Below are 13,454 nucleotides of genomic sequence, written 5' to 3'. Positions count from 1 at the left end.
AGTCTTCTATATAGAGTACTATGTTATCGGCAAATAATGACAATTTAAATTCTGCATTTCCTATCTTTATTGATTTTATTTCTTTCTCTTGTCTAATTGTTGTGGCTAATGTTTCCAGAACTATGTTGAACAGGAGTGGTGATAGTGGACATCCTAGTCTTGTTCCTGATTTAAAGGGAAAGCTGTCACTTTTTGTCCATTTAATGCGATGTTGGATATTAATTTGTCATAGATGGCTTTTATCAGATTGACATAAAGTTTGTCTATTCCAATTTTTTCTGTAGATTTTTTTTTATCATAAAATGGTGTTGAACTTTGGTGAACATGTTTTCTCCATGTATTAAAATGATCGTATGCTTTTGTCCTTGGCTCTGTTAATATGGCTTGTTACATTTACTGATTTCCATATGTTGAACCATCCCTGCATCCTACTGGGATGAATCCTACCTGGTTATGTCGCATAACCTTCTTAATGATTTGCTGCATTCTGTTTTCAAGTATCTTATTGAGGATTTTTTATATCTATGTTCATTAGGGAGATAGGTCTGTAGTTCTCTTTTTTAGTTGGATCCTTCTCTGGTTTTGGTATAAGGGTAATGCTTGCCTCCAAGAATGAATTTGGGAGTATTACTTCCCTTTTAAAGATTGTGAGAAATAGTGGCATTGGGTCTTCTCTAAATTTATTGTAGCATTCAGCAGTGAGTCTGTCAGGGCCTGAGCTTTTATTTGTTGGTCAGTTTTTAATTACATTTTCAGTTTCATTGACTAATACTGGTTTATTTAGAATGTATATATCATCTTGATTCAGCTTTGGTAAATAATATGTATCTAAGAATCTGTCCACTTCTTCTGTATTTTCCATCTTATTAGAATATAGGTTCTCAAAGTAGATGTTGATGATCTGGATTTCTACAGAATCTGTTGTGATTTCATCCTTTTCATTTCTAATTGCATGAATTTGAATCTTTTCTTTCTTTTTGATGAAGTTGGTTAAGAGTTTGTCAATTTTATTTAATCTTTCAAAGAACCAACTCTTCAATTCATTGATTCTTTGTATCATTTTCTTAGTCTCCATTACATTAATTTCTGCTCTGATCTTTATAATTTCTTTCCTTGTATGCACTTTGCTTTTGGCTTATTCTTCTTTTCTAGAAGCTTAAGGTTAAACTTTAAGTTGTTTATTTGAGCTTGCTATTTTCCTGATACGGGTATACACAGCTATAAATTTCCCTCATAAGACTACTTTCATTGTGTCCCATAAAACCCAGTATATTGTATTGGCATTATCATTTAATTGTATAAGCTCTCTAATTTCTTCTTTAATTTAATCTGTGACCCATTGGTTTTTCAGAAGAGTGTTATTTAATTTCAATGTGTTTATAGAGTTTTTGTGGTTTCTTTTCTAGTTAATTTCCAATTTCATTGCACTATGATCTGATAATATACATAGGATAATTTCAGTTCCTTTACATTTACTTAACCATGTTCTATGAGCTAGTATGTGTTCTATTTTGAAGAACGTCCTGAGCACAGCTGAGCAGAATGTGTATTCCAATGTTGCGAACTGTAGACATCCACTAAGTCCATTTGTTCAAAAGTTTGGTTCAGTTCTGACATTTCAACATTGATTTTGTTGTCTAGTTATTCTATTTGTGATAGTGGAATATTGAGATCCCCCATTACAACTGTATTATTGCACATTTGATTTTTATGTACATTAATATTTGCTTGATATAATTGGTGCACTAATATTTGATACATATATATTTAGATTGTTATCTCTTCCTCTTGTATTTTTCCCTTTAAAAGGATGTAATGTCTTTCTTTGTCTCTCTTAATGAGTCTTGGGTTGAAATCCACTTTGTCTGAAAATAGAACAGCTATGCCTGCTTTTTTATGGGTTCCTGTCACATGGAGTATTGTTTTCCATCCTCTGACTTTCAGCAGATAAATTTCTTTTTTAATTATATGTGTTTTTCTTTCCAGCATATTGTTGGATCTTGCTTCTTAATCCATTCTGCCAATCTGTTTCTTTTGATTGGTGAATTGAGACCATTAACATTGATGGCTATAACTGATATGTATTGACTTATCCTTGTCATGTATTTTCCTATTGTTGGCTCTCTCTTTTGACCCTTCTGTTTAATTTCTTGACTTGCCTGGTGGATTCATTCTATTGGGGTTCATGCAGTTGTAATCCTCATTATTTCTTTCTATAATATCCTTCAGGACATTTTGGAGTCCTTGTTTGGTGTTCATGAATTTCCTTAGGTGTTTTTTGTCATGGAAGTATCTTATTTCTCCATCAATTTTGAAAGATAGTTTTGTGAGATACATCAATCTTGGTTGGAGGTTTTTTCTTTTACTGCTTGAAATACTTCACTCCAAGCTCTCCTTGACTTGAGGGTTTGTGTTAAGAAGTCTGCTGTGATTCTGATGGGCTTCCTATGTATGTGATTTGTTTATTTTCTCTAGCAGCTTTTAATATTCAGTTCTTGTGTTGGATTTCTGGAATCTTAACTATTATATGCCTAGGTGGAGATTTTTATTTGATCATGGCTAACTGGAGTTCTATATGCCTCACTTATCTGTATGTCAAATTCTTTTTGCCTGTTTGGGAAATTTTCTGCCATTACTCCTGGAACAGTTTTTTATGTTATTTGTGCTATTTCCTGCCTTTTCATTGACTCTGCTCAATCTTATGCTATTTTTCTTTGCATCATCAAGCAGCTGTTTGACTGATTTCTCATGATTCCTTGCTACTTTTAAGAAATCTTTCTTTTCATTATTATAACCACAATCCTGTATTCTATAACGAATATTCTGTCCTCACATTGCCTCTTTCTGCTGCATATATTTTCAATGGAATTTTTAATCTCTTGGATATTTGCTTGAATCTCGTTTCATGAATTCCATTTCTTTCCTAAGCTGGGCATTCATGGTTTCCATCATTTTCTTAAGGTCTTCTATTTTTTATCTGTATCTGCTCTAGAGCCACTAAGCATGTCTTTCATTATGGCCACCATCTCTGTAGCTATCTGAGAATTATGTCTGATTTGATTTTTTTTCTAGAACCTCATTCATCTCCTTTGTTACTTCCACTGTTACCACTTTAGAGAGTCCAGATGGGTGGTTTTGAGGTTGTTCCACCTCATTGCCCCCTGGGTTTGCCTTTGGTGAGCTGGAAGTCTTGGGTTCCACCTTGTTTAAGTGTGTTGTCATTTTCTTTTTTGTTGTTTTTGTTTTTAATTTAATTCCTGGGTTGATGCTTGTAACTTGCTTGTGGTAAGTAGCTTTATTGCTAGTATTTACAACCCTTGGGAAATACTACTCAGAGTTTCAAAAACAAAACAAAAGCAGGAAATAAGGAAATGAAAAAGGAGAAGAAAATTTTTTAAAATGTCCACTTCATGATGTGTCTCTGCTGTCACTGGTACACAATGTGGGCAGAGTACAGTTCCCAATTGATTAATCTCAGCAAGCTAGCCCTAGTTTATAGTGAGGTAGTGGAAAATCCCAGCAAGCCTGCACATTTAATTTCACTGAAGTTCAGGCTGCTTTCTGGCTGTGAGGTTCAAACTGGATCAGTGGAGCCCGCAAAACTCCTCAAACCCCCTGGTGGCTCAAACTCAGCTCCTTGACCTCCTGCCAACTTGAACTCTGACACTGACACCAGAAGCCATTAGATGGAGCCAGCCTGCACTTGTTCTGAGTTCTGAGCTCAGTTGATCCCTTTCCAAGATGGATACTGGCTGGCCACTCTCCCCTGGAGGATGTCCAAACCTCAACAACTCACCTACCACTGCAGACTGCTGCATCCACTGCTCCACTTCACTGGATATTTCTCCTCAGAGGTCTCTGGGCTCACCAGTAGTCACAGTTCACCTACATTTTTAGCTGCCCTTCCCATGCAGTGAGTCCAGGCTCAGGGATAAGAAGCTACCTGCCACCTCCTTCTTTGTTGGAGACTCTCTCTTCACTCTCCCCATGGGTTTCAATTCTCACTTCAGATCTTTCTAGGGTGTCGGGGACCCACTTCCTTCTTTCTTCTCTTCCTCATGTTGCTTTATTCCAGTGCCTGACATCAAACCTTGGACAGGCCTGTCTCTGCTGCTCACAACTCTGCCATCTTCTTGGAACTCCAAGCATTTTATATTGTTGTATTTCCTGTCACTTAAGCAATTGTTTTTTACTTATTTTATTGCTAGTCCTAGAATTTGAAATAATCATTTACAACTAATCTTAGTTACTTTCAAATAGCACCTCACTGGTAAAGTAGTTACCTGTCAGTATTTCTAATCCCTCCCTCTTGTCCCTAGTGTCAGTGCTATCCTTAATTTCCCTTACCTATAGTTAAAATCACCATACAATGTAGCTGTTTATATTTTGAACAAAACTGATTTCTATTAGATCAATTAACAATAATTAAAATTATATGTATATTATTCTGGTCCCATTGTCAAAGAATGGAAACCTGAATATTCCTGGAGTTGTTTCTCCATCTTCTATTCTCTTCCATTGATTCACATGACATTCTTTGTAGCAGTACCATCCTATTTTTATGACTGAAACTTTGTAATGTAACTTGAAATCAAGGATAGTGATTCCAGCTACTTTGTTCTTCTTGCTGAGAATTGCTTTTATTATTTGAGTATCTTCTCATTCCATATGATTTTTATGATTTTTTTTCTAATTCTGTGAGTAAAGTGGTTATATTTTGATTGGGATTGCATTAAATCTATATATGAGTTTTTGTAGTGTGGTCATTTTGATCATATTCATCCTGCCTAGCTGGAAACATGGGATATTTTTACATTTTTTAATGTCTTCTCCAAGCTATTATTTAAGAGTACCATAATTTTAAATATAGAGATGTTTCATTCCTTGAAAAGGATCATGTCACCTGAGAATAAGGAAAGTTTGGATTCTTTTATATTCTATACAAATATATTTTATTTCCTTCTCTTGCCTGATTGGCTAATGTTTTGAGTACCATGTTAAACAGAAGTATGGTAGCGTATGCCCTTTCCTCGTTCTTGATTTTAGAGGAAAAGATTTACGTTTTTCTCCAGTTGATATGAATCTGTGGGTAGGTTTGTCATAAATGGATTTTATGAGATTGAAATAAGTTTCATATTTACTATTTTCATCAGGAAGTTACCATAAATTAACATTGGATTTGTATATCTAAAAATATTATTGTTAGTCTTATCTTTCAAATATTTTCACTGCTAATAGAAATTTATAGAGAAAAGTATTTCACCACTTCAAATATTGTTGCATTTTTTTCTGACTTGCATTATTTCTGATAGGATGATATGGCTCATCTTTTTTCTATTATAATGTTTTGGGGGTTTGTTTCATGTAATATTTCTTTTATTTGGCTTTTCAGCAATTTCAATGTGACATGAAGAAGCATTGTTTTATCTTTTATATAGAGTTCATTCAGATTCTTGGTTCATATATTGTAAAGTGGAAAAACTTTATTCACTCTTTTCATATAGTGTATTCCTCATTTTCATTTTTCCTGTCTCTAATTATAAACATGATAGAAAGTTTAATAACCTGCATGAGTTTTTTATTTTTAAATGTTTTTCACAATCTTCACTTTAGTTTTAAAACTTGCTAGCCTGTGTGAAGATTTTTAAATTAATCCTTTGTTGTGTGCAGTCATCCACTGACCAATCCATATGAAAATACATATTGCAGTACTGCATATTTACTTTTCCTATTGCCAATAAACTCCTTCTAAACTTCTATCTATCTTCAGAAGGAATGAAAGTCTAATCTTTTCATGCATTATAACTGCATTATCCTTTATTATGTTGACAATAGTTGTTTTAAACTACTGGCATCTAATTCCAGCTCCAGCTCTGCCTCAACTTGTTACGTTCCTGTGCCTATGATCACCTCAACCCACAAACTCCTCTTGGGCATTTACTGCTCCATTTTTTATTTCTATTAAAATTCACATTGAGGCACTCTGCTGGCTCCCCGAGAGTGACAAGGAGGTGCCTGGTCCTCCCGGCCAGGGTGGGCCCCGCGGGGGTTCAGCCCCCACCGACCTATGCCCAGGACCTGAGGGTCACCTTTCCCGTGCCGGACCATTACGCGCAGCCATCAGGGAGGGGCTGAGCTGTGACTAAACAGGACTGTGAGTCTTTCACTATCTTCTTGAAAGGACAAGAACATGAGGAGACAGAGTAATGAAAGCCTTCACTTCAGTCTATCACAATATGGCATGGAATTGTTGGAAATCAAACTAACAGGTGCAAGTAACCAACCATCAATGTGCTGGACTGGGACATGTGTATAGGTAATGTCAGATTGTGCCCAGGAAACTTTTCTACTGCTATTATTTAAGCATGACAGATTTCTTTACAAGAGAACCTGAATAAGACCTCATATTGTGTCTCAGGAGTCTCACTAAGGCTGGTCTTGAACTTGTGATCCTTCTACCTCAGCCACAGGTAAGACACCAGGAAACACCTAGAGCAAAGATTCTCCTATGAGCATGCATCAGAATTGGACTCTGCTCCAAAGTTGGTATCAATTTTTCAGCTGTATTGATTTTTTTAAAACAAAAAAATGGAATTCTTAAACTCTTCTGATCAAAACTTGACCTCAAAGGAACAATTAAACAGAATGCCATCCAAAATCCTGGTGTCCCTCACTCTCTCGCGGCTGGCACTGAAGACAATGACCATCAATTCCCTCATCATTGCTGCAATAATTATGTCCAGGAAGCTGCACCACTCAGCTATTTAATTTGCTCCCTGGCTGTCACAGATTTCCTTGTAGCGGTGTTGGTGATGCCCTTCAGCATTCTATATATTGTAAGAGAGAGCTGGATTATTGGGCAAGTGGTCTGTGATATTTGGCTGAGTGTTGATATTATTTGTTGTACCTGTTGCATCTTGCATCTCTCAGCTATAGCTTTGGATCGCTATCAGGCCATCACAGATGCCGTTGAGTATGCCAGGAAAAGGACTCCCAAGCAAGCTGGCATTATGATTACAATAGTTTGGATTATATCTGTCTTTATCTCTCTGCCTCTTCTGTTCTGGAGACATCAAGGAACCAGCCGAGATGATGACTGCGTCAATAGCATGACCATATTGTTTCCACTACTTACTCAACATTTGGAGCATTTTACATTCCACTTGTGTTGATTTTGATCCTTTACTACAAAATATATAGAGCAGCAAAAACATTATACCACAAAAGACAAGCAAGTAGAATTGCAAAGGAGGAGCTGAATGGCCAAGTCCTTTTGGAGAGTGGTGAGAAAAGCACTAAGATGGTTTCCACACCCTACATGCTGGAAAAATCTTTATCTGAGCCATCAACAGACTTTGATAAAATTCATAACACAATGAAAAGTCCCAGGTCTGAATTCAGGCATGAGAAATCTTGGAGAAGGCAAAAGATCTCAGGGACAAGAGAACGCAAAGCAGCCACTACTCTGGGATTAATCTTGGGTCCATTTGTAATATGCTGGCTTCCTTTTTTTTGTAAAAGAATTGGTTGTTAACATCTGTGAAAGATGCAAAATTTCTGAAGAAATGTCAAACTTTTTGGCATGGCTTGGTTATCTCAATTCCCTTATAAATCCACAGATTTATGCAATCTTTAATGAAGACTTCAAGAAAGCATTCCAAAAACTTGTGCGACGTCAATATTAGTTTAAACAAAGCTTATTATTAAAGAATAAAGTTTTTATTTGGAGGGAGTATAACTACATGAATATTAAGTAGTAAAATAGCTACACAATTAGAGGAAATATATTAAACTGCTAAAATGAATAAGAACATAATTTATATTTTAATAACATTATGAACATAAAATTTATTAATTTTATTATCCTAGGAAAGTCAAAATTAGAAAATATTATATGTAGATTAAAAATAATATTTTGCCTATGGAATGTACTGAAAAAGTTAACTAATAGTGATTTTCCAGGTTTGTATATTACAACAATTAAGAGGAATTTTCAATTAACAGCACTTTCTTCTATATAATTTCTATATAATTCTATTATATTATTATGTAATTTTTATTTTATAGAAAAGATGTAATTCATCACAATGCACACACTTCTCCTGCTTAACTATTCTTGTCTCTTCTCCATCTTACCCTAGGACAATAGGGGAGGAAGGAGATAATAACTTTCACTTACTATGAATGGAGTAAATATAGAGGTCAGAGACATTGTTACTGTCTTTGTATTTAGGTAGTAAAGAATGATTATAGTGGGGGAGGTGGGGAAAAATAATCCTAGATACTAAACTTGTGCATATTCAATATATCCTTGTGTTTAATATAATAGATGCAAGAATATTAACATCTTACAAATATTCAAAATTGAAGTCTTACTCCAGAGGTGGTACAGAGAGGAGTTGTTATAATTTCCCCTTGTTTACTTAGGAATCAAATTTAAGACATTAAATACCCTAAGTGATTCACAATAGTTTTATTTCTAATGTCTTCTTCAAAATTTAAACTATATTTCATTTTGTTTAATATAATATTTTTTTTTTTTTGGTACCAGGGATCGAACTCGGGACCTTGCGTTTGCAAGGCAGGCTCTGGAACCACTGAGCTAAATCTCGAGGCCCTATTTAATATAATCTTAATGACTGTGTTACTTTATACTTCATCTCAGTACTTTTGATTTGAACATTATTTCCTTTTTTACTAGAGTTCCTACAATAAGAATTCTTGGAACTTTCCACTGAATTTTTTAAAATAGAGTGTTCCAGTTGGTGTAAATAGATCACATTAGGAAAGGCCTATGATAAAGCAAGACCATTTGAAAACCATATAACTTCTATTTTTAAGTTGTAATTTTGTGTGTATTGTAAAATATACTTTCCAGGTAGGTGCTAAAGAATGTAGTACATCAATTTTTTTATATATCTGTGACTCATTACTCTCAATCTAATAAATATTTAGAGTTCCCATTTTATATAAGGTTTTGAGACATGTACTATACGGAAGGCATAGGAAATTAAAACATAATTTATTCACTTAAAAACAAAATCTAAAAGAAAAAACAATACAAAGTGAAAACTATAAGAGAAAAAAATACCAGGAATCAGGTAAGGAAATTATTTATATAGTTATAATGGTAGAGAGATCTCAATCAGATCAAATCTGGTTGAGAAAAATCAGAAAAATTTCATAAAGAATTGATGTAAGATGAGTGTCAAATACAACAGCATTTAGGCAAGAGAAATGGACGAGGATACAGCAGGTAGTGAAAACATCAAGAGTTCAGCTGCATCATGCAAGTATTAACAGGAAATGTGTTGATTTGTTCCAAATAACATGAAGGTAGAAACGATCATAAGTTTATTGCTGAAATGCATTCTCATACTTCAAGGAAGAAACTTTTCTCTTGAATTTATACAATACTGTTTTTGGCTCATAGGTTACAAAATCAGATATACTATATTGCAGTAGAAAGAAAAAGTGAATAGTTTTACTTGGTGTATTCTGCAGTTCTTCAAAAGTAATCTTGCTTAATTTAAAATGTGACCATATTAAAGTAACATGTTTTAATGTCTTCCTAACGATGAAAGGGATTATATTTACACCCTTATTTTGCCAAAATAAAATTTCTAGAAACAAATTAATGTTTTAGTCATGAATAAAGTACTTTCTTATGAAAAAAAAAAATTCACATTGAAATTTGACTCAGCTTTAAACCTGAAACTAAGAATTTGGAAATCTTGCAACACACAAAATCCACAGCCAGTACTCCCCTGTAACCAAGTGCTCCATGTGAGAACAGACAGAAGAAGAGTGTGCCTGTTACACTTCCTGGAGACAGGAGCCTCAGAGCCAATGAGAACTCTTGGGAGGAGCCAGGAATCTCTCACACCAGAGGAGTTTGCCCTGGGTTTGCATGAATTTGCAATGCATTTGGACTAATCTGAATTTAGGATTGAAAGAAGAGAGCATAGTGAGGTCCATTTGATGTGACCATTCAGATCCCTCAGACAGATGTGTCAAGAGAACTTTGAGGAAAGTTTGAGCACAGGAGAGAGAATAGTAAAATCCAGAGGGAGAGGTGAAGTGTTCCATAGAGGACTCTGTAGATTGTCCTCCCCAATGGGATCTTGTCACCTTTCTATAGATGCTAAAATGACACGTCTGCAGAGAGGTGAGCTAATGACCTCATTTTATTAAAGCTGTGTATGGTTTTCTTGGGAGCACCAGATACCCAACATGCCCCCGTGGGTAAGTGCCTGTCTGTCCACAGATGCAGAGTCTGGGTGAGCAGAGTCCAAAACAGGCAATGGAAGGAGGCCAGTGGACTTTGCCTGAGGTTTCTGTAGACTCAGTTTTTGTAGCCGTTAGCATTTAATTTGTGACTCATAAAGTTAATATATTTTTCATAAAAATGACTAAATTAATTTCAGGCATGTGTTTATTATTCTGAACTAATGTTTACTACCTATATCATTTCTCAAGGAAGATATTGTCACTTTAATCTGCAGCTTTTCTATTTGCATTTATACCTCTTGTGAATCAGATAAAATTTCACTTTGGCTTTTCATGATACAGACTCAGTTTCTCTTCTCTCATGTGTATAAATTAAAATATTTGAATAAATTTTTATGTAGTATGCAATAAAGTTCCTCGTGTAAAGTATCAGCTCTGAAGGAAAATTTAACCTCTTTGTTACAAAATAGATGTGATCATTTCCTCACAGAGAGATTGCTTGATCCAGTGTTCATTTTACAAACGTCACGTAAATTGCATATCAGATAACAATGAAATTTGGACTGCAATTTCATTGATAAGTACAACAAACTGATGATGTTGGAGACTTTTCCTGTGTTTCTAGTTTAGGTCATAGAATATAATGTACTAGCATTTGTTGAGAGGAAAAAATATGTCTCATGATTATTTTCTCTACTTTTCTTGATTTTAAAAATATTTCATCTTTGATTCATAGTGGATGTGCCAGAACCACTTTCAATAGAGAAAGACTTAGAACCCAATATTTTCATCTGTTCTGTGTGTGTGTTAGACACACACCACAAGGGTTAAGTATTTTACAAGCAGATAAATGTTAACTATGCTTGTTTCTTGTTAAGGTAATTCAAAGATATGAAGACAAAGGGATCTGAAAACTTTTGCAAAACACAAGATTGTCGTTCATTCTCTCTAGATTTGATTGGAGAGGCTCACCTGGGGCTCTGAGTATTTGTGAGGGATGAAAGCTTCATATTTTTGATGATGTGTCTCTGGGATTTTTCTGCTTTTTTTTACTTTACTTTGGAATAGTAATTATCTTCTCCTGATCTTTATGAAAATAGATGTAAACATATTAATTCTATAAATAGCTAGGGATAAGTGAGCACCAAGATGTATCTATTAGCATCTTTTAAATGGGCAGAAAATGTAATGTTACTGCATTTTTAAAAGTACATGGCTGTCGTACATGTTCTCAAATAGTTCTCTGATTTTCTCTTCCTTCTCCTAGATCCATCCACCTCACCAGAGCTGTGCCATGAACTGAGACTGTCTATCTGGCTCATGATTCTTTTGCCTTCTTTGTTCTGTTCTTTCACTGTCTTTCTTTTTCTGTAGTTCTTCAGCTCAAATTCTGCCAAAATTTGAGCATGTGGAATTGTATTCTTACAAAATTAACCCAATTCCTTGCTCATGAAGAATCTCAGCTCACAGGACCTTTTCCTATTTTACCTTAAATTATACACAGGCAATGTTGGTGGCCATGACAGTGATGGTGGCCTATAAAGTACAGGGACAACAGCCAAAGTACACTCTCTCATGCCTCTAAGGCACCTGGCTAAGTGCTGGTCATGAATCCTGTTATTATGCATCATCTCATCCTGTGTGATATACAGATTATGTTCATGTTGCTGATGAAAAATCAAGTATGTAGCCCTTTTCCTCATTTTAATTTGTCCAACTTGAAGGCCATAAGTGCCCACATTTGCTGGGTGTCTACTGAGGCCCTCCCTCTCACTGTAGTCCAGGTCTCTCCTGACCTCTGGGTGGGTTTCTAAACCCCCTGATGACACCATGTATCACAGGATTGTCTCTAGTCTCAGTAACTGCAAGATAACACTGTGTTGATGGAGAATTCTGCCTTCATCAGAGAACTGTTTTGAACTGTCCTGTATTTCTCAGAGGTATTGCAGGCTTTACTGCGAGTTATGAGAGCTCCCAATGGTTATTGTCTCAAAATTAGCACAGAATTTTCTCTTTGACATTTCTTACTACATTTACATTTCATTTTCCATAAGCTCCCCTTTTGGCCCATCTTTTCTTTTTCTTGATATGGCCTTCAAAGTATAATCTATTTTAGATTTTCTTCTATGTTACTTTCCCACTGATATTTATTTATTCATTTATTTTTTTAACCTGGCTAAGTTCTGGGCATAAATCTTATCACTACACATCATTTCATCCTATGTGACAGGCAGATAACAATGAGGGCAGCTAGTTTTGTCCCATGTTTGAAGTGATGCCCTTGTGTTTGATGTCTTGGGTGAGCCAGGTCATAGCTCAGCACTGTCCCTACTAAGAGCCATATTTGAAGGGTGTCTACTACCTCACTCTGTTCATGGATGGATTGCTGTCCTGTTCCCCTTTCCCCTAAGCTGTGCTGAGCCTGGTAGGTATGAGCTGAATGAGGCCTGGCATGGAGGGGGCACACTACTAGGCCATTTCTATTAGCCTGTTTTCATGTGTCACATTCTCCAGAATGTATTTTCTAGTAAAATATTACTACAGAAAGAGCTTTATACCTTTCTGTGTAACGTCTATGGACAAATATAGGGCAATGATGTTTAGAGTGTGTTTTAGTAATGTAGTTTTGTGTGATCCACAAAATTTGGAGATAGATGGATGGTTGGTCTTATGTTCTTTCATCTTTCTGATGCTCCATGGGAATTAATAATGTCAGTCAGTGCTCATGAATGCAGCCCTTTCCTGGATTAATGCTCTGGAGAAAGGAGATTGTTCTTCTGCTCTAAAAGAGCTTGTCAATTTCAGGTAAGGACCCAGGCTTCCTCTGACATCCTGAATGTTGAGTAAACTGCATCTGCACTTTTCTCCCACCTCACTCTATGCTTGGAGGACCATAGTTCTTAAGCAATGGTGAAAATAATGCATTTCTAGACCTCTGTTTATGGATGATTCAAACATGCTACTTGACCAGTTTTAAAAGTTATATGCCAGACTAAATTTTTAGAAACATAATTAAAGCAAAGGCCTAATTTTGCAGTCATAAAATGAGGAGACAAATTTATGATTTATATTTTATTTTTTCAAGTAATTCTTTTAAAATATTATCTTTAAATGATGTTGTGAACCAAACTAATGTTATTTCTTTCAAATATTATCAGTATACATTTTGTAACTTACATGAAATAGGTGTACAGGAAATAAAAGTCTCTTATTTTTAAGTACAT

The 13,454-nt window shown here is 35.3% G+C and overlaps 1 pseudogene; it reads left to right on the top strand.

Moving 5' to 3' along the window:
- Positions 1 to 6,485: 6,485 nt before the first annotated feature.
- Positions 6,486 to 7,685, top strand: LOC106010645 (5-hydroxytryptamine receptor 1F-like; annotated as a pseudogene).
- The last annotated feature ends 5,769 nt before the right edge of the window (positions 7,686 to 13,454 follow it).

The sequence above is a fragment of the Heterocephalus glaber genome, unplaced genomic scaffold, assembly GCF_053883595.1.
Source record: "Heterocephalus glaber isolate CG9 unplaced genomic scaffold, H.glaber_assembly_v1.0 deba00000768, whole genome shotgun sequence".
Lineage (NCBI taxonomy): Eukaryota > Metazoa > Chordata > Mammalia > Rodentia > Bathyergidae > Heterocephalus > Heterocephalus glaber.
Note: the sequence above shows the minus strand (reverse complement) of the source record. Positions and strands in the feature narration are given on the sequence as shown.